Below are 23,693 nucleotides of genomic sequence, written 5' to 3' on the forward strand. Positions count from 1 at the left end.
CAACATTAGCAGAGTTTATGCCCACAACCAGTTTCACCACACTAGACAATGCCACACTGTTTATTTATGAGACTCTAGAAAGTTCTCAAAAATTTGATGAGACTTAACGGTTGCACTTTATTTTACAGTATGTGCACTCACAATTTACTTACCAAAGAAAGGACTGGGTAATATAAGGCAAATACAGGGGTTAAGGTTAGGTTTAGGGAAAGGTTTGGGGTTAGTACCTATTTATTACCCAGTTATTGCAATTAATAAGTACATATGTACATGGGGAAAAGGACTGTAAAATAAAGTTCTATCGTTCAATTTTAAATACATTTTGGATACATTATGTTTGCTGTATGTTCACAATGAAATACAAGCACATTTCTTTCTGCATATGTGCAGTGTACTCTTGAATGTTTTCTACTACTGTGTGTTAGGATTAATTTTTCAATCATTTGTTGTGACATGACCAAATTTTCTTGTATTTAATTTATTTACATTCTACATTTACATGTGTTCATTCACTACCGTTCAAAAGTTTGGGGTCAGTAAGATTTTTTTACCGAAAATTATATCGAAACATTGATAATAATCAGAAATGTTTCTTGAGCATCAAATCATCATATTAGAATGATTTCTGAAGGATCATGTGACACTGAAGACTGGAGTAATGATGCTGAAAATTCAGCTTTGATCACAGGAATAAATTACACTTTACTAGATATTCACATAGAAAACTGAATATTGTAATAATATTCAAAAGTTTACTGTTTTTACTTTATCTTATTGACCCCAGATATTTGAACAGTTACAAGAAAAAAACACTTTATGCAATGTATTCGATTTGGCCTTCCATTTCCAGTGCGATAGATAGATAGATAGATAGATAGATAGATAGATAGATAGATAGATAGATAGATAGATAGATAGATAGATAGATAGATAGATAGATAGATAGATAGATAGATAGATAGATAGATAGATAGATAGATAGATAGATAGATAGATAGATAGATAGATAGATAGATAGATAGATAGATAGATAGATAGATAGATAGATAGATAGATAGATTCATTCATCGCACTGGAAATGGAAGGCCAAATCGAATACATTTTATGCTACATTTTAAAAGTATAAATTGTGCACACTGGAAATAGTACTAATAGTAATGTTATTACGAGCAAATCCAATAAAAAAGCATTTTGAGATGACATTCAAATGTGAAGTGCTAAATCGTTTTATTACATTTTTAAGGATATTTGGTTACTGTTGCTACTTGATATCTGTGTTCAAAAGCAAAACCAGTCAAGAACCGCAGCTCTAGCAGAGCAATGAGCTCAAAGCAACACACATGGACTATACAAGCCACAAAACTCCATTTCTGATTTCATGGGGTCTTCTGGACTTTTTTGCACTTACATCCTCCAAATATTTTTGATTACTCAGTCCAGGTTGCTTAAGCCAGTTTTCCATCGGTTTTTCATTTGCCTTTCAGTACAGTACAGTCAATCCACATTTCCATTTCAAAAGTTCATTGTACGTTTTCTCTCTCATTTTCACACGGAAGAACCTGTGAAGTCATAAAGGTAGATTTACAACATCAAAGTGTTTAGGAAACAGTATCTGGGAAAGGAAGGCTGATAACTGTACATACTTTAAAGCTTAACAGGGAATACATATATATAGAGAGAGAGAGACAGAGAGAGACAGAGAGAGAGAGAGAGTGAGAGAGAGAGAGACAGAGAGAGAGAGAGAGAGAGAGAGAGAGAGAGAGAGAGAGAGAGAGAGAGAGAGAGAGAGAGAGAGAGAGAGAGAGAGAGAGAGAGAGAGAGAGAGAGAGAGAGAGAGAGCATTTATTAGACTGCTTCATTTGTTTTTTTGCACATGAGAGAAGGCATAAATCAGAAAAGATAGAAAGCCGCAGTGGGTTGCTCCACTCTTCCCACCAGCACGCTCTCCTCCCCCCGTCCATCGCCTCGGGACCAAACCAGCTCAGTTTCTTCTCATTCCGTGCCAGAGATCCACACCGGCAATTTGACCTGTCAGACAAGTCATGAATCAAAATGGAAAGGCATGATTAGTCAAGTTGATTTATTAGGAACACATAAGGCACATTTTCATACAGACGTGAGGAAGAGGAGAAGGGTTTGAGGGAAGAGTAGTCAGGAGGGTGGGGTCGAGTTCCCTAGAAAGGGCTCCAACCACATTAGCACTATTAAGTGTGTCAAGCAGAGCATTTACTGCTGTACGACAAGCTTCTAACTCTGCCCTGAAGTTTGATAATGAGTTTAGTTGGTGTAGTTGCATAATTCTCTCCAATGCCAGAGGAACATTTATATTGCTCATGCTTTGTTTTCAGAACTTTTCAGTTAATGATTCAGTTTAAGCATTGATTCTTTTGCAGAGAAAACTTTTAGATCACCGAGCTGTGGACACGATTGCTCATTTCTGCAATAAATGTTTGGTGACACTTTATTTCGATGGTCCACTTTAACTATATGTTTGCACTACATGTCAAATCAGAGTATTAATAGACCGTCCGCTTAATATCTGCTAGTTGTATGCTCCCCAACAGACGTTCTACTTACTGTAAGCAAGTACATGTCAACTTATTCTCCTAACCTAAGTCTACTAATACTCTGAGTTAGTTGAAATCTATCTATCTATCTATCTATCTATCTATCTATCTATCTATCTATCTATCTATCTATCTATCTATCTATCTATCTATCTATCTATCTATCTATCTATCTATCTATCTATCTATCTATAACCATGATCTATAACGAAAATAACTATTATCTATAACGAAAATAACCATGTTTGATGTATTTGTAGCGTTGTCACATGGGATAATAAAAAGCGCTTTGTGGCTTTAGATGAATGTTCACATTGTTTAAAGAATGAACAGACGTTCATTCAACTATGGAAAACTGGCAGTTTGTTACACAGCATGAAAGGATGGCGCTCGTTTCTACCGCTAATATAATAAGGTGGTATCTAAAGTTATTGTTTCGTTTTCAAAAGCGTGACAGTTCCTTGTAAACAAAGCCGACCTGTGATTCATTGAGGCAGTGTGCATGCTCTATCACATGTAGCTTTGTGTTTTTCAATGCAGGAGAGTTGTGGAGCTCTCAAGCCCTTCTGAGAAAGAGTTTTACTACGGTAAGGCCTGGATGTGCTCAAAGAGTATAATTATAAGTCGGGTCCTGCGGTTCCTCTGGGGGGAAAGAGGGCCACACATGCAGAGACTCTGCCATATGCGGATCAAGAGCAAGAATATTGTCTTATAACATCCTTATAATGAGAAATTTACTTGTGAAGCAAAATTGCATGAGACATTACGACTGTGTTTTCTTCACCTCAGTGGCAAATTCTTAAAGCATGTAATTTATGATGAAGATTTACCGATAAATGCTTTTAATGCAAATATTTTCACAAACATGATGACTTAGAAGCATGCGAAACTCACCGCCCATTTCACAAATGAGATTTTATCACTCTAATATCCCAAATGAGAATTTGCATTTTCTAAATAAAAGTGCATTATGCATACGTGCAACTATAAAATAATTTTCCTATAATAACATTTTATTTTGAATGCAAAAGAGCATTTTTAGCAGATTAGTACTTTTGATTAGTCCAGCGTCCCTGCTTCTATGTTCTTTGTTTGGCGTGCAGATGTGTGTGTGTTTATGCATGTGTGAGATCTAATAGAGCGCACTATGAGACAATACCCACAACAAAACAATGACCGTAAACCTGGAGGGTGTTTGTTATTATGCTTTATACTTTTAATATTTTCATAGCTGTTAAGTGGAGCATGGGGAGTTTGTTTAAATGAGACTCGACACCATATGACAGTGTTGACACACATCATGACAAACACACATACACTTCTAACCTCTCGCCCTGCATAACTTGTTGGGGCAGCTCCCTAAACACTACTTTAAAGAATCTTTTTAACGTCCTGTGTTAATGAATGACAGTCGCAATCGGCTCAGCGTGAGCCAAGAAACGAGATAATCACGCACCAATTACGGCTGACAGAGATCTCTGAAGAACTCACAGGAGTTTAATTAAGGCAGACTCAGAGTGGCAGACTGCATTTCTACAGGCTTAAGTGAACTTTAACAGCAGAACTCTTCACACGTACTGTATGATGGTGTGTAGCGTACTGCAACAACGAGACTGTATGTTCAAAACCGTAATCGGGAAGTAAGCTTTGTTTAGAGCGAGCAATATATGTATTTATACAATTTATTACATTCCTAAAAATTTTGCATAGAAATTTATTTATTTTTGCTCAGAAATGCCTAGTAACACTTGAATTCAACGTCACACACACACACACACACACACACACACACACACACACACACACACACACACACACACACTGTTGGGGAAAATTACTTTTACTCCCTAAAAGTTACTGTCAGCGTTACTTAGTTTCTATGGAAAGTGCGTTATGTTACTTTTGCGTTACTTTTTCTCACAAAAAAAGTTATATTTTTTGGCAAATGTAAAAGCCCTTTCATTATTTTATTCATTACTTCACATTACTGTGTTACCCAAACACTGTCTGTCTTGTAATTGTAAGTAATTGTAATTATGTAATATGTATAGGCTATGTAATTATGCTTATATATGTGTATATACGTGTGTGTGTGTGTGTGTGTGTGTGTGTGTGTGTGTGTGTGTGTGTGTGTGTGTGTGTGTGTGTGTGTGTGTGTGTGTGTGTGTGTGTGTGAGAGAGAGAGAGAGAGAGAGAGAGAGAGAGAGAGAGAGAGAGAGAGACAGACAGTATCAAACCAGACAAATAATTATTCTTTTGCTGTTAAAAATGCTGTTCTTTTCAATATTCAATTCATCAAAGAATACTGGAAAAAAAACAAATCTAGTGTGACTCTCAAGCCGTGTTTTAGCCGAAGGGTTGGACCCGGAAGGCAAGTGCATTATAGTCAATATATATGTATGCAAACACCCTTTGACACATCAGTTTCGGCACGGTTTGATGTTACACTAATCAGACCAGGGGATCTTTACCGACTGTTTCCTCTTCCTTGAACTTTACCAGTTCCGTAGAATCAACAGATATAAAAAAAATTTCTTTCCTTATTTTACTATATTTGGATTAAAAACGTTTGAAAGTAATCATAATTAAGACTTCTAATCTGGTATTTTACATATTCAGTCTCCTGGAGGGAAATTTAAATGATTACAGACTCATATTTGGTGAGAAGTTTATAGCATGCTCTATGTGATGCAAATGAGCAGCTCAGTGTGGGACGGGTGTGTGAACACACTACAAGGTTTATTTTTTTGTTTTTTTGTTTTTTATATATTTATAAATAGCTAAAAAATCTATTTTTATATCATCTTATTTCCTTCTGAACTTTTTTTGCAAACATCCTGAGGTGTTTTGTTTGACTCATATCTGCCTTGCGCTGTCAGCATATTCTTTCATTGACGGTTAGTGTCTTAAAATGCTTTTGAGAGAGTTGATGGAATATGTGTTTTTTTTGTTTTGTTTTGTTTTTTAAAGCTCCCAACCGGATACAACCGGATTTTTTTTTAGAAAAGTGCACATTTACAAAACTCTCCTAAAAACAGGTTTAAAATCAAAACCTGCAGCAGAGAAAAGGTCAAAACGAAAGAAACAAGGCATCATTCATGCACTTTTAACATCGAGGCACAGATATGATTTGGCACTCAGAGCAGAAGAGGCATGTGAGCTATTCCCAGTGATGTGATGGTCTGCCCCGGGCCTTTCGCTAGTAAATTCATCAGTGTCAACACAGCTGCAAGAAGACAGCTTTGAAGCAAACAGAAGCATGCTAATCATGTCAACACTAAAATACATGATTTGCAATTACTAAACCCTGTTAGAACAAAATATGCCATCTGTGAAATCCATTTGACCCCACAACAGTTGTATTGCACTATGCAAATCGCAACAATGCTAAATAAGCAAGTTGGGAGGAATAGAAGCATGTTGAATAACATTATTTTAGTCAGAGCATTACTTCAAACTGGATTTTTAACTCAAACCATCCCACATGCTCAAATGCACACACACACACGCACACACACAGATGCACGCACGCACACACGTATGTATATTAGCATAATTATATATACTCATTACATAATTACAATTACTTTAGCATATACACTTGTGTGTGTAAAACCTTTTATATATACAGTATGTACATATTTTAGTCAGAAAATTATTTCAAACTTGATTTTTAATACAAATGTACATTCATTTAATATTCTTTTAATTATGTAATCCACATGCTCAACTTGCCTAAATAGTAATATTCATGGCAAATTGAGCATGTGGGATGATAGCAATGTGGATTGCATAATTAGAAGAATATAACATTTATATACGTGTGTGTGTGTGTGTGTGTGTGTGTGTGTGTGTGTGTGTGTGTGTGTGTGTGTGTGTGTGTGTGTGTGTGTGTGTGTGTGTGTGTGTGTGTGTAGAGCATTTGAAAGAGCATTTGTAATGAAAAATCTCTCTCACACACACACACACTGTTATTTATAAAAATATATATATTTTGTCATTAATTGCAAGTTTGTAAAAATATTTCTGGACCCTTTTCCTAGCATTTGAATTATATGCTGTGTGTGTGTGTGTGTGTGTGTGTGTGTGTGTGTGTGTGTGTGTGTGTGTGTGTGTGTGTGTGTGTGTGTGTGTGTGTGTGTGTGTGTGTGTGTGTGTGTGTGTGTGTGTGTGTGTGTGTGTGTGTGTGTGTGTGTGTGTGTGTGTGTGTGTGTGTGTGTGTGTGTGTGTGTGGGTCATATGAGTCCGGAACAACATGAGGGTTTGTAAACAATGAAAGACTGTTTTATTAGCCTCTATCGTTTGAACTCCTCCTGTCGTCCCGTGCTCTTCCAGCAGAATGGATCCATGACAGTAAGCTGATTTACACCAGAGAAGCGAGTCGATGTAAAAGTTTAATTACCCTTCCCACCTGCACACAGACCGTCCCACTCGGGAGGGGGGAGTGCTGGTGCGGGGTGTGGCGTTGTGGCCTGAGGCATCATGGGAAGGAAAGGGTTTGGGGTGGGGTGACCGTGTAATCAGTCCAGTCAAGCCCTATAAAGAGAATGAAATTCGGCATTCTTCATTTGATTTATGCACAGGTCACCCTTAAAGCCTTTAATTGTTTCATTATTATCTGAACTCCTTCCCATCCAAACACAGTTGCATAACCTACAAAAGACACAGGCTTTCTTTTTTTAATCCTTCCTTTTTCTTGGCAGAAGAAGACCGTGTTTTTGTTTCCCAGATCTCTGTCTATCAAGGTTCATCCAACTCTTCCTTTTCATCGGCACAGCGGCTCACGTCGAGTTTTGACACGCCGAGCTGCTCTCTTAGATCTTTCATGTCATATTGGGATGATCTGTAGGGAATCTGACCCCTGTTGTAGAAAGTGGCAGAGTCTTAATTGCCTTGAATGCATCGCGCTGGAAGCGCCCCGGGCTGAAATTCATTTGCATCCTGTTGGGCGCTCTATCTCTGCTCATTATGACACACCTGCCAAACTGCAATTACCTCATGATGTGGTTACAGCCCTATTTTTCTTCACTTCAAATGAAAAGCCTTTTTTCAAATAGGTGACATATTTGGCCCATTAATTATACCCATGCATTCCTGAAGCAAGCTTCCTGGTTTTTAACAATGCACATGCACATATTAAGCCGTTTGTAATTAACATTTACCAGTGAATTAATTTAGCAAATTGCACCAGCATTTGCAACGTGCAAATGCATTGCTCTTCTGGAAGTACACGTTTTTGAGGCTCATGAAGTTTGCATTGAGCACTTGCTCAAAGATTTACTGCACAAACACATGGTGGTGAACGATGCTAAAATAACCTGCTTAGATCATGAGAGAAAAAACACAGACAAAAGATCTCATTACGGTCTCAAACTATCTGTATTTCTCTAAAGTATTGTTTTAGAAGAAACATCTGAGAGAGTTTTCATAAAAATCCATTTTTTAAATGGAACAGTTTATTGAACCTTTAGATTAAAAAAAATGCTTGCATGTGTTTTTTGTTGAGTATCATTTTTGATAAATAATGTATGATATAGTGAGAATATGGAGCTCAGACTCGAGGAGCAAAAACAGCTCTGTTTTATTCAGATGCCCAAAGCCAAACTGAGCAAAAATATGCAATTTCATGCAGATGTTGATATTTGTATGACCAAAAAAGTATGAAATTCTGATGCTTGTAATGTAAATCGGTGAGATCTTTATAACACTATAACAAACTGCTACATAAAATGCATATAAATATCAGTTATCACTCACTATCATATCTGCCAATAATACGTCTTAGAAAGAGGATATTTAAATGCTTAGTTTTATGAAAAGTTTTAAAACATAATGCAATGCAATACAATGGTGATTGAGAGATGAACAAATAACCCTTCCATAAAAGTCTGATGATTTGATACTCACATTTCAACATTTCTATAAAAAAAAAAAATATATATATGGATAATCAAGTAAACCAAAGATGCTTCAGTCCAGTAAGTGCTCATTTTGAAATATTACTAACAATATAAACGTTATCCTTACATTTGCTTTATAAAAAATCTGTAATGATTTCACAGCAAAAAGACTCGTGAAGCACGAGCTGAAGATGGACGTTTGTGCAATTATGCTAAAAGACCTTTTACTTGCTAAAAAAAAGCATGAGTCAATCAATCAGACGGCATGTAGAAGATTGTGTGCAGGAGGTTTTCCAGCAAAGTTTTGATCATTTTTTGAGTATCAAATATGATACAGCAGCTTTATAGGGTTAAATGCATGAAAGTCTCGAGTTCAAAAGGAGCAATCTCTCAGGAATACTTGTTTTCTCTTGGCCAATTCATTGTCGTATATAAATATATTTGTCTACAAGTAGAGATGGATATATTTTGATTGACTTTGTAAAAGATACTCGGCATCCTCAGCGAAGGCCAGAGGCGACGCTGTCATGTTCTCAGAGACGAGGCAACCGGACTCTCATCCTTACTTTACACAAAAGAAGACAACCAAACGTATCTGTCAGTCAGCACTTGAGTCTACAAAGTCAGCGCTGTCACGCTAAGGCCCTGATGCTGGCAATTTACTTAATATCTCACCTCGCTTCATTATATTCCTCGTTCTCCGCGCAGCTGCTGTTCGAGACACGCAAACAACAATCGTCTCTGTTCCCTTTGTATTGTTTCAGGTATTCTCTGATTCTCCCAGCCTTCAGCCCTCAGGACGTTTCCCTTCATATGCTTATCTGGCTGTTTAGGGGTAAATAAACACTAAAAGGGATCATTTCTGAATGTGCTGCTTTGAGTTGACAGAGCCGATTAAAAGAGAGGAGGAGAAGAAAAGCTTCTCGCTTTGTCTCTGAACTGCTAGAAACAAAGATGATTAAAACATAATGGAGTAAAAAAAAAAAACGTCCAACCGGCTCCTCCTCATGTGCCACCACTTTACAAAAAGAAAACAGTAAAAACACCAAAAAAAGCATGCATGGGACAGAGGCTCATTGTGCACTTCAAACCAATCCTCACCAGATGATAGAGATTGCATGAGACGTCCTGCCTAAATCTAAAGCAAATGTCAATGTGTTTAGATGCCTTGTTCTTTTGCCTCCTTTCTCTGTGTTTTTGTGTGCTGGATATATCTATCTATCTATCCTTCTACCCATCTATCTATCTTCATAACACAGGCCTTCTGGCTACGTGCAAAAGTTGTGCACATTGAAAACGAGGAACCTATGACTAATTTAATCTCTGTTTTCAGCCAAAGGCCAAAGTTGACACGCTCTATATTCTTGAACTGCAACAGTCTTAGTTAATTATACTCTTTGGGCTCACCTGGTAACTGCTGCCCCGAGGACACTAAAGTGGTTTTATGCCTTATATAAAGTGTAAGGAAAACCACACGGGATGTGCCCCAACTTTCATCCCACGATCAAACAGCGTTGGCTGTTTCCGAAAGCATATCTCAAGCGTACATATTCGTTTGAAATCGATTGCACGGCATTGTAAAATGTGGACGCTGACACCTTTAACAAAAGCGATCTTCTCCTCCTGTCGTTGGCCAATCTTGGCTTTGAAGGGTTGGACTTGTGTAGCAATTGACTCGTACGGTACCTTCACCCCGCCTGCTCTCACTCATGGTAATTATAAAGCAAAAGAAATGAGTCAGTTCTATTGTAAAGGGAGGAGAAAAAGGCAAGGTAAGACGAGTCCTTATGTAGCTATATGTGTTTATTGTCATTTTTTCTTTTGTGTGGGAACCAGTGCCTTCCCCCAGACCCCTCCACCTTTACTAACTGGGGCTTGTGGGTAATTATCAGGAGATGGTGATCTAGGTGACCCGCCACACCCCACATTTAGTTCGGCATGTTGTCTGTGCTCCCTGGGTCGTGCCTGCTCGTCTATGCATGACAATAGGCTAGGCAATGGACCCGGTAATTACAGGCCGGGACGGCTATTCAACGACCCAGCCTGAAACTCTCTCTGAGGAGCAGAAGTCATACCTCGGCTGACCCCATCTCAATCATGCAAACAAACGGGTCTGGGACAACCTGGGAATTCCCATTGGAGAGCCATTTGTAGCGGCCATTGTTGTGCTCAGTGTTGTTGCCCCTTCAAAAGAATATTTTATTGCATTTGTGTTGTTTAATGAACCTCCAGGACTGATTCATTTAGACATGCACACACAGGCATATACATGCATACTGTGCATAAAGTTTTTTAAAGAAATGAATACTTTTAATCAACAAGGATGCATTAAATTGATCAAAAGTGACAGTAAAGACATTTATAATGTCACAATTTCTATTTCAAATAAATATTGTTCTTTTGAACTCATCATTAGGCCTATTGATAATAATCAGAAATGTTTCAAATCATCATATTAGAATGATTTCTGAAGGATCATGTGACACTGAAGACTGGAGTAATGATGCTGAAAATTCAGCTTTGATCACAGGAATAAATTACATTTTACTATTCATATAGAAAACAGTTATTTTAAATTCTAAAACATTGCACAATATTACTGTTAATTCTTTACTGTATAACTGCACGCTTGGTGAGCATAACAGACTTATAAAACTGAAATTTTAGGTAAAAAATTATTATGACTATAAATAAAATGGCGAACAATCCCTAAATTATGTTTTTAAAAGGCCCATTATACCTTTTTGTTTTCACTAGTTCATGTGTTAATCAAACATACTATTGAAGATATAGTTTTCAGTGTGGTGTAGAATGTCACACCGCACGACATGTTGATTTCCCTAATGCAAACAATCCCGAACAAGACATTTTTAATAAGCAAATGCATTTTCAGTTTGAAACAAAATCTGCAAATATAGCTAGTCAAACCAGATGCTGCTTGACACTTGCATGCACTTTGCATAATATTCACATTTAAATACAGAATGCAAGTAAGCCTGACCTGGTCAAAACAGCCCCAAAAAAGTTTGTTAGGTTAGTTATGACCACTAGAGAGCGCTCTCATCCTCTGTGAGGGTGGTCTTCACAAAGAGCCTTCACGAGAAGAAAATAAAGTGAAAATAAAGTCCAATGTGGGTTTTTTTTTTTTTTTTTTTTTACATATCTATAAAACTTACTTTGACAGCAACTCATTTGAACAGCCTATAAATGTAAATCAACTCTGAAAGAAAACAAACTAAAAGGATCCTTAAAAAAAAAATCAGTTATATTAATTATACAGGCCTGTTTAACATGTCTGATGAATTGGAATCTTGTAAATCTGGAAATGTGATTATGGTTTGCGTTCGCTGCCCAGAGGACAATTATATTGCTCATTGATTGTGATGATGTTTCTCTCAAAAGAAAATAAAGCTATGCAAACTAGACGATAGCATGCAGTAAGAGTGTAAACTATCAAATGAATGTGGATAGCAACTCTGATCATATGATCCCGAAGAATCTGAGGAGAAATGTTTGAGTTCATATTTTGACATTTGCTTGCAGACTTTGGTATCTTGGAAATCTGAGACATTTTTGAAACTCTAGAGGAGACACTTACTGAAGAAGTCTTTCTCTCAGAAGAAACATCTGAGACCAGGAGCCCTTTTTCTTCTCCGTTTAATCTCTTTTAAGCTTTCTAGGAGAAACAGATTCAAAAGAGAATTTAGAAATTAAAGAGAGCTCATTTGTGTTTTCGCCAAATGCTAAATAATTACATTTTTTGGATCTTAAAAAGAAAAACTTTCTCAATGAACTCTAATTGTAACTCGAAGCCTTATATAAAGCACAGAGGTCAGATCATGTTCAATCCTATACACATCTGATGGAATATGGAAATGCTGCTGCTCACAATATCCATGTCTTGAGGTTATTCCAGACAGATAAACACACGATACACAAGCAGTGAGTGTTTGACAACCCTGAGCAACTTAACATCTGCCTCTGAGCTTCTCTCAACCCATGATGCTCTTTTAATTAATGAGGAGGCTTTAGCGCCAAAGGCTGCCTTATAACAACCATTACCACGGCAGTGAATTAAAACAAATGTGAGTAAGCGAAGGTTGCCATCCGACTGTCCGTTGAGTGGAAATGACGGCCTCAACAAGGTCATCTTTAATTAATTCCCGCCATTTCCCACCAGGGCATAATGACGTAATCAACCGCACACAAAAAGTCGCCACTTACATTTTCATTGTGCTCTATGCACGGTTTTAAAATTAAAAAAAGTTACATTTTGTTTATTTAATACCTTTTACTCCCTAATATAAGACTAAATTTGTATTATATTTATACACATTAAATTACAACATCCTTGTTGAAAAGAATATTGTTACACACACATACACATATGTATGTATATATATGTATGAGGGGCCGTACAAAATCCATTCTTCTACTGTCACACACATGCATAGGCCTACATACATTTTTATACCCGCACACACATACATTCTCCTTTCACATACATACATTTCTATATGCACACACACATACATTATCCTTTCACAAACAAACATTTCTGCTCTCACACACACATTCTCCTTTCACAAACAAACATTTTTGCTCTCACACACACATACATTCTCCACACACACACACACACACACACACACACACATATATATATATTTCTTTTTTGGTATCCATCACTTCCTCTTTAAACAGGAAGTCACACACAGACCCGGAAATACATATGCAAGACTTGCTCAGCTCTTCATCACAACTTTACAATGATACTATTCAAAGTAATCCTGTTTTCTTTCCAAGTACAGTTTTTACTTTTTGAAGTAGCAATAAACATGAAATCAGACATTTTTTTAATAATGTGCTGACCAATGTATTGACCAAATGCAAAGAGAAAGTGATTATTATGTGCATGATAGGATGAGATCTCTGTGATCACATTCAAACCCTATGTGGATTTCTGTCCGTCTCAAGATTTGTTGAGGATTCAAGAAATAGAGCAGCAGTAAATACACTGGAGTCCTTATATGGATGTCTAAATGTAGTGCGGACTGCTTATGAATCCAGACAAAGAATTAGGTCTGAGAACAGTTATGTCCTGTTGCACACACAGAAGAGGCTGTTTTTCTGGTGGCATGTATATAAATTTAAGTTGTCTCAACTAATTATTATTTAGTAACTAGTTCCACAGAATTTATATATATATCGTCCAAATATATACATATATACATATACATCATCAATATATCGCCTATATATGTATATATTGATGTCTGATATTGATGTCTAAAAGTGCTTGGACTCAATAGTTTTATTTGTGATGATAACGCAATCAAACATGCCAAATTGCACGGATATAATTTTTGGCACAGGCTGTCATGCAGACAAATTTTAAACACATGCAAAAACAAGAGAAACCAATGAAATATTCATAACTGATTATGTTGTAGTCAGTGTATGCTTTTACCTGTGAGCTTTTTATTTTTTCTATACCTGTTTTTGTTGTTGCATAGAATAAAACCTGTAGCTGTAGTTTGCCGTTTTTTGCCAAATCATTTTGTCAGATAAAATACTTTAAACCAAGTTTAGTGTTTTGTTCTTCCCTCATATTTGAAATATGTAAAAAAAATCTAAAATATTTTCCTCATATTTTGGTTTAATCAAACTCGTAAGGTCATTAAAAACAAATATCACTGTATGTATATATTAAAACATATTTCAGCTCCATTCAATCATTCACATTGTTATCTTTCTGTGCTAATTTTCACATTCATATATAGGCCTACTGGTGATTTGTTTTCTGTGTCGTAGTGTGTGTGTGACTCCTCATCACATCTGCTTCACAGTCCCAGTAACGTGAAACTGTCCCGTCTGCAGCGGTTCAGAGGCAGATGAGTGTGTGGATCAGGGAGGAGTCGTGTCGTCATGATGTTCAGCGCTGGGAACTCTGAGCACATTCGGCTTACACTGGGAACTCTGGGGTTTACCACACTTAAACATGGACCTCTTTCAGACACACGTAATAATCAGTGTACTGTGGGAAGATAAATTTAGTTAAATGAGGCAGATGTAATGAGGTGCTTGATGACATTTGATGAGTTTGGTCACTATATCTGTGCATAAAGATCTTATTATTTTTTATGTTCCACTTCTGCTTTAATGACAGCAATATGAACACAACCTGATGATCATATTCTCCAGCGGGATTTGAGATGATCTTGAGCGTCACTGGAAGAACATCATCTGGCCGTCTGCACAAAGAATTAAAATAAAAAAATAAAATAAAAATGCTATAATATTTCTTATAAATTTGACCAGATTGTCAATATGGTTACAGACTTTTGGCTCAAATTTTGTATAAATTATAGGCCTATACATTTCGGCTCCCACATATTATAAAGAGAGCAAAATCGACACCTTTCAATAAATTGATATTTTCACTTATATGCACAACAAAACAAAAATGAAATATCAGGAAAATTGCCTGTAAATGCCATGAGGCCTTTCCCATAGATAGACAATATAAACCTTTCGCTCTGCTTTGAAATGTGTCATCGGCTAAAAATTCCTCTTTGTGAGTACAATAAAACGCTTTTAAAAAATCCCGAGTAAGAAGAAAAGCTTTGTGTAATCCAGTGGTCAAATGCTGTATGAACTCATATTTAATCTAAAAGAAACTAATCAGTCGGGTTACCTCGCACTCTGCATGCTGAAAGCAACATCAGTGTCTTGTTGTACATGTACACACACACAGTCTCTTTTTAGTACAAAGTTCTCGTTTGAAGTTCGCATTCTGATCAGCCTGATAAAAATGAAACATTCTCCAAAGAGACTGAAGGGGAAAACAGCTCCTTCACCTCAGGGCAAGTGCTCTTTATCCTCATCAATCTTCTACGCTTGGCTTTGATCCTATTTAAAATGATTAGTCATTGGTTGTTTAGGTAAGGTATAATGCTTTGTCTGTATTAAAACTAAAAACTTCAAAACTGGCACCATTTCTGCTTCATCAGAATACAAGAATTATAGTAAAACTGTTACACTGTGTGATATATCCCCTCTTCTACAAAATAAGTTGCATAATAAATATATGAAAAATGAATCAATAAGAGTGTTAAGATAAACATTCAGCATAAATACATTCATTTGGAAGTAAATAGAGAAGACTAAACACTTACCGCACAGATATGTTGTTTGGCTTGAAAGGTTTCTTGTCAGCTGTAACTTCAGGCCTAAAGGCTTTTCGTATCGACAGAATCAGTTTCATGTTTCCAATCTGCAAAACTGTGGAACAAATGCACACAAATCCATTTCTTATTATAACTGTCTTGTTCTCTCCGTTTAATGTAAAACAATTTCTGTCAGGACCACTATCGTCAAATATGATTGACAATTAGCATACAGTTTGGATTGGCGGTATGGTTCTGTTCTGGGCGAGCCTATAAGAGCAGGAGAGCAGCGATAACCCCCCTCAGGGTAAATTGTACCCTGCAGATATGTGACCCTGGACCACAAAACCAGTCACATGGGTACATTTTTTGAAATTGAAATGTATACATCATTTGAAAGCTGAATAAATAAGCTTTCCATTGACATATGGTTTGTTATGATAGGACAATATGTGGCCGAGATGCAACTATTGTAAATCTGGAATCTGAGGGTGCAAAAAAATCGAAACATTGAGAAAATCTCCTTTAAAGATGTGCATTTATGTTGGCGATTGTGCTGCATTCACTCACAAAAATAAATGTTTTATTTATTTACAGTAGGAAATTTACTAAATATCTTCATGGAACGTGATCGTTACTTAATATCCTAATGATTTTTGGCATAAAAGGAAAAATCGATCATTTTGACCCATACAATGTATTGTTGGCTATTGCCACAAATATACCCGTGCGACATGTGACTGGTTTTGTGATCCAGGGTCACATATCATTTATTCAAGATTTTAAAGTACAAGAGAATTTATTCTTATTAAAGAGGAATCAGAATGGCAAATCCTGATTGACGAGAGGTGGAGCTGGGGAGGGAGGAGGGTAATTCGCTCCTGAGAAACGTGATAGCTGCTGATAAGGAGCTTATATATGTATACGGTGATAGGCGTCGTATTCCTATAGGTAGACGTGTATCAGCTGAGAGTCAGCTAATGCGAGCTTGACTAACGTGACCTGCCAGAACTGACGCAACGCTTAATGTGTGACACTTAAGGGGATGTTCAGGGTTCAAGCAGAAATGTGATCTTTTTGTTTCAGCTAATTCTGTATTGTTGTCCTTTTCTTTGACCTACTTTTCTAGGTGAATGAAATTCTGGTTATGCATTACAGGTAATTCCTGCGGGTGGATTTTTCTTTCCTTTCTGGTAACTTTGCATATTTAGTAAAAAAAACAAAAACAAAAACCAAGATATGACTGATATCTGTCACTGTGCTCAATGATCTGAATGTGCAAACAGAAGCAGTTCATATGATGGAGCTTTACTGTAAACCAGACTGACAGTGAAACGCTTCATAAATAATCAGGGCAGTAGATCAGTAAACTACAGTTGCTCAATGTATGTCATATGGCGGATGAGTTTTCCCTAGATTACTATACTTTGAACAGTGGGAAAATAGCCCACATATGCATGTTAAATAAAAATCTGGGGTTTTATTTTCATTCAAACCTGTAAATAAACAGAACATTTTGAATAACTGATAATGTGACTTTGCATAAACGGTCAGATCTTCTCGCTTCCATTGAAACTCAAGATGCTCTTTAGAAAATAATCTCAAATCATGATCATCACATTATGTTGATGTAGCTCAAGTTCTGCTCTCGTTAAAGCAAAAGAGAAATAAATACTGAGGAATTTTCATTTGCATGTTAAAGTTCACATTTTACTTCTGCAATCTGATGTATTTCAGGTGAAACAATCTATTCAAAAAGAATAAACGTGTGTGCGGGGGTGGGGGGTGCTTTATTTATCGTGAATAGATTAAATCACATATCGAAGGAAGGTGTTTGGAGATAATGGACTGCAAAACAGCAAAAGGGACTGTACTGAAGACCAGGAACATGTAAATGTACAAGTGCATTCAAAATGTCAATTTTTGTAAAAATGATTTTTTTTTTTTTTTTTTTTTTTTTTTCTTGGGTATGCAAACATTAAGGGAACATTTCATTGTATCATTTTGCAAACATGGGAATGTTACTTTTGAACGTTCTCAGAACATTCCGAAACAAGAAACGTTTAAAAAATGTATAACATCCAAATAAAACTTCTGAGAAACTTCTTTCAAATCGACTTCATTAATTGTTTTGCTGAGAATATAATTCATAAATTGCATTAAAGCAGATAAATGCAAAATAGAAGCATTTTCACTCTGAGACTTGGAGACTTGGACTGCACATATAATTAAGAAAACGCAAGAGAACTGTTGAAAGCACATTTCTCAAACTCTCTCGTCTCGCTGGGATGGAAACAATTAGTGGAGAACAAAGCAAAAAAAAATGTAAAGTCAAGAGGAAATGTTGAAAACATGAGTTTGGTAAATGACCTCATAAACACCAGCCTCACCAGCCCAAACACACACACACACACACACACACACACACACACACACACACACACAATTCCTGAACAGCTTCGTCTGCGTCCCCCCAGTACGACTGTTTCATCTGGAATTCATATGGGCTTCATTTCACCCCCCTCCTGCAATCCTTCCCCAAACTATTTCCTTTTTCAATTTCCAGAGGAAGTTGTTAAATGGTTCCTGAACCAAACAAGCTTTTTTTTCTCTCTCTCCTTGCTCTCACCCCCATCTCTGCGCTGCCCGACACCAAAATTTACAGCCATTACCAACAACAACGTTCAGAATATTACGTCGCATTTATAAGCCACTGCGTTTACGCTAATGAGGGGAAAGCCGTCAGGGGTTTTTCAAATAAAACTAGGGGCTAGATCCTTAAAAAGTAGTTATAGGTAAGAAAAATCACAAATGAGATCTCTTTAATGTCTCAAATGTTTCTCTTGAGACATCAACGACATTCAATGGAGAGAAAATGGAAAAGTCTGATTTTCTTCTGATAATGTCATGTCTGCTTTGGAGGTTTAGAAAAGATCTCAACAATGTCTCAAAATCTGCTTTTATTTTGCCTGTTGAATTTTAGGAGAAACGTCTTGAGACAAAGATGGCACTTGAATGAAATATAAATGAAAACCCTTAAGTCTTCTGAGCTAATAAAGAGTAACCTCTGAGAATGTTTTTTCTGCCCTATACACTAAAGGAAAATAGCCGTCAATGAAATATTTTTCTCCTAAAACCCCATTAAACTCACATGTGTCTCCTTTAGAGTTTCAGAAAAGATCTAAAAAAAAAAATGTCTCAAAAATGTGCTCAGAAGTGAGTGTCTCATTTTTCCTAAAGAATTTTAAGAGAAACATCTGAGAGGTCTCACGAGCTATAAAAGAGTGACCTCTGAGAAATGTATGCTCATTTGAAACCTACACATAAAAATCTCTTTATTACCTCAATTAATAAGTCTTCTAGACTATTCTCAGATTTGCCAAGATACCAAAGTCTGCAATCAAAATGAACTCAAACATTTCTCATAAAATAATGATGCTCTCCATATTCATTTTACACCTCTATACTGGATAATGACTTATTTGTCTTTTTAAAATTTTAGGAGAAACATCTGAGACAAAGTTAATAATGAAATAAAACAAAACTCAAAAAGTCATCTGAGCAATTGAAGAGCAACCAATAAGATCACATGGAGACATCATCTCTTCTGCTCAGATAAGCCAAGATACCAAAGTCTACAATCAAAAGTCACTATGAACTCAAAGTGATCAGAGCTGGGTTCCACATTCATTGTATAGACCTTATGCACCAGAGAAACGAGGGCGCCGCCATCTTTAGAATATTGTCTTTGAACTTCCGTTTTTGCGGTCGCAAATTGCTGTCCAGGAGTAATTAGCTTTTGAAGTGGATTTACTTAATGTAAAGTTAACGAAAGTTATCATGAGGATTGTAATGTTTAAAGCAGATGTCTTAACAAATGTCAGTCCACCGGGAATATTTTAAAACGAGCCGTTCATTCATAAATACGCAAGATCGCTGTGAAAATACAGACCGGAAGACAAAAGACAACGAGCGCCGCGCTGAAAAGGGGCGGGGCTACATACGGTCTATCGCTCGATACTCTTCCTGGATGACAACTACTGACTCTATTGAGTCTATTTTTGACTGTACTGACACTGAATAAAGACACTTTTGTCTTCTGAAGAGCTGCTTTACTCTTGTTTTATAATTAACTTACTTTACACTTTACTGAGAAACGCCATTATTATCTTGCTACAGCTGCTTTCCAGCAGAATTTGAATGCGTCTCATAGCCTATTTGATGAAGTTTGCTTTCCTGTTTATTACTCTGAAAAACTGCTTTGAAATTATTTATATTGTATAAAGCACTATACAAAATAAAGGTTGACTATTTTTATAGCTCCAACAGAAAACTAGGAGAAACATCTGCTAACGAAAAAGCATTTGTCCTCCCGGTGTATTTACAAACAACTCCAGAATTGTTGGTTTCCTCCATCTATTCTAGTGAGGTTTAAATGAATATCCTCTCTGTGTTGAGCTCTGGTCAGTTCTCGAGGGCATGTTGCTTTGAAGGACACGGCGTGCTTTCTTCCGAGGCAGACGTTGGCCATCCCGTGCCTTCCTCTCCAGTCCGTGCCCGCTAACCCTGCTGTGGGACGGGGTGAACCCGAGCTGTGGTGTGAGGGGAACGCTGGAGGTGTTGAGCAGCAGGTCCTCACAGTAAGCTGTGGTGACAGGTGTCAGTGGCACACACACTCGCCGCTCTGACGACTGTCCCTCTCGCTTACGATCCGACGCACGGCACTTTTCACCAGTCATAGAAACACTCACATTTGTTAGCACGTGTACGAACACACACACACACACACACACAGACAGACACTAATGTAGCTCAAGGCTCTAGACTTCTGTTCTGGCATCCCACACACGCCTGCTGCCAACTCTGGTTATGTGATGGAGAAAGAGAGAAAACAGCCAAAGTTACCACCACAGTCAATTAGAATGAAAACTACATTTTTGATGAAATTATGAGAGATGTTTGGGAGCTATAATATTGTAAAAGTGTAGTTGAACTGCTTTAAATTATGGGAATTTTATGCTTTCTCAGAAGGCAGCTGCCTATGTAGGAAGCACACAGCAAAGTTGTTTCATTCTATGAACTTGACCTCAGCTCTATTCAGGCATTTTGCTCGTGTGTGTATCACAGGCCTGGGTGTGAAGAGGGTGTGTGAGTCTGTAATGGGTCACAGTGGGAGACTAGGTTTGGCTCCGTCCATGCGGAGCGGCCATTAGATCATGATAATTAGCTGTTGCATCTCAGTGGGCCCTCGGTAGGAGATCAAATGCTTCTCAGGACCCTCACACACACACACACACAACTAATGAACACAACTACCCAATTCTCCTCCTCACCCCATTCACACCCTCCAACAGTGTCTGAAAACGCTCTGTCCTCAGTCCACCTTTTCACACGGCTGTCTGCGTTATTGGAGCGCCAGCAGCGTGAGGACACAAAAGCACAGTGTTTATTTAACATTCCTTTTTTATCTGGACTAAAAAAAACACCCGCTTCTCTGTGTTAGGCCTCACATTTAATTCTCCTTCCGTTCTCCTCAGGTTGCAATGCATTTTGAAAAAAAGGGACAAATTAAAATAAGCATTTTCAAAATTAGCATATTAATTTAATTCATTTCATAATCATTTACTAGTTACATGTTAGGAACTCCTTCAATTAAAATGTGACTACTTATAAATCTTTAACAGAAAAGACATTTATAATGTTACAAAATAAATTTCTGTTCTTTTTAACTTTTTTTTTTTTTATCAAAGAATCCTGAAAAAGAAAATAACCACGGTTTCCACAAAAATATGAAGCAGCACAACTGTTTTCAACATCGATAATAATCAGAAATGTTATCAAAGCATCATATTAGAATGATTTCTGAAGGATCATGTGACACTGAAGACTGGAGTAATGATGCTGAAAATTCAGCTTTGATCACAGGAATAAATTACACTTTAAAATATATTAAAATAGAAAATATGTTTTTCAATAAAATTGAAAAATGTTCAATGTTTGTTGATGCCTATAATCAGTGTACAATGGAAAAATGTTTTATGACGTAACTTGAAAATATGCTTTATATGCAAGTATAAAAAAAAAATAATAGTAAAACTAAATAAACCTTATTACACCAACAAAAGTCATTTTAAAAGTCAGATGAGGTACAAATAGCTGCTTAAAATATCATCTGCATATTTTTTGTACCATTGTCTTGTCTCCTATATATAGGTACCTCACTTTTAATCAGCAGTCCCTATCATTATTCACGACAGCTGTAACAATAAGATCAAGAAGTTGAACTTTTTATTTCTAATTACAGAAGTAACTGCTACAACATTTTGAACAAGTGCCTTTTGTGTATAAATGTGGACAAATAAATAAAAGCTAATGGCACGGCCTGTTTCATATTACTTTAACGTGCTGCTTGAATCTTGTATGTTGAGAAGAAGCAGATTTGCTGTTCTCTTGTGCAACGTGAGAAAATCAGATGCAATGCATAAGGTTTATGTGTTTTAATGTATTCATGCTCTGCTTGATGATGAGGCTACAGTAGCACTATGTTTTAATTAAGACACGTTGTGCTCTTTGTGTCCCACTAATTAGTGTCAGATTTGAGCAAATATTGCAGCAGGAGACAAAGCGCCAAGTGCTATGATTTTAATATTCGTGAGAATAACCGCAATGACATTTTGACAAGTTACTTTCTCACCAAACGATTTCATGCCATAAAAACAGCGAGTCAATGACGTTTGACGTTTTAATGTGCTTCCCCCCCAAGACCTGGCCAAACCTAATCCCAACAATGTCATTTGCATTTATGCAGATTAATCTTCTAATCTGCATGTCTTGCTAATGAAGAAGACAGAAATTGTGTGTGTGTGTGCGTGCGTGCGTGCGTATGTGAGAGAGAGAGAGAGAGAGAGAGAGAGAGAGAGAGAGAGAGAGAGAGAGAGAGAGAGAGAGAGAGAGAGAGAGAGAGAGAGAGAGAGAGAGAGAGAGAGAGAGAGAGAGAAAAAAAGCACTTGGTTAATTAGCAAATCTTTGCTTTGAATTCCTAAAGGTCAAAGTGCCAGAGGCTCACATACGCTCCCTTTATAACATGACATGCAAGAAGTGACAAGTGCACTGACAGCTCGTTCTTATTTATGTTCGTTCATTCTTTCTTACAAGATTCCAAATCTGGTACGCAGAGCATGTTGCATTTTTTTTTTAAAAGGTAAATTCTTCTCATTTTGATTTGTTAAAAAGCAGGGCTATTTATGTGAAATTGAAAAAATGGTAATAAATAAATCACCAAAACATGTCGTTGCCACAAAAACCATGGTATCATCATGATACAGTCAAAAAAAAAAAAAAAAAAAAGAACATGCACAATCCTTCATAGTACTATGATACTTGTTCTGACAGCATCTATAATACACTTCCACTTACAAATTTTAATTTAAAAAAATTGTGCTGGAAAAAACTTTTTCCATGTTGTTTGTCAACTGCTTATATACAGAACTGCATGCATTTGTTGAATAACTTAATATTTGGATTTGATATTTAAACTACGTCCGCTCGCAGATTTTATCAATAATGCACATTGAAACTAAAGTGGTGCATATTGTCATTTTTAAGCGTGACGGAGGCGCATTTAGAGCAGTGGCGCACGTGAGGATGCGCTCCATAATGAAATCCAGATGAATCTGTAATTTCCAGAGTAATTCCCTGATTATGCCTGGCTCCGAACACACACAGCACTCATTTTCCCTGTCCTCGAACAACCTTCTTGAAAAGAGTCGACACGCAAAGTGTGTCTAGAGTGTGTATCACCTTCAAAGGAAGAAAAGTTAAAGGGGTAGTTCACCCAAAAATTACAGTTCTGTCATGCATTTACTCACCCTCATGACTGTTTGTATGACTTTCTTCCTTCCTTCTTACTTACTTACTTTCTTCCTTCCTTCTGTGGAAAGATGATTTCAAAATCTAATATAAAGATAAAGTAATACAAGTTTAGAACAACATGAGGGTAACTGATGAAATAATTATTATCATTTTAAGTGAATAATCCACACAACCATCCAAAAACA

General features: G+C 36.9%; 1 long non-coding RNA gene across 1 annotated transcript; it reads left to right on the top strand.

The window, feature by feature from the left end:
• Positions 1 to 10,193: 10,193 nt before the first annotated feature.
• LOC307166058 lies at positions 10,194 to 14,719 on the top strand. Its single transcript, XR_013822581.1, has 3 exons — positions 10,194 to 10,239; positions 14,317 to 14,489; positions 14,637 to 14,719. It is a non-coding gene; the product is annotated as an uncharacterized lncRNA (long non-coding RNA).
• The last annotated feature ends 8,974 nt before the right edge of the window (positions 14,720 to 23,693 follow it).

The sequence above is a fragment of the Squalius cephalus genome (assembly GCF_949319135.1).
Source record: "Squalius cephalus genome assembly, chromosome: 10".
NCBI classification, from domain to species: domain Eukaryota; kingdom Metazoa; phylum Chordata; class Actinopteri; order Cypriniformes; family Leuciscidae; genus Squalius; species Squalius cephalus.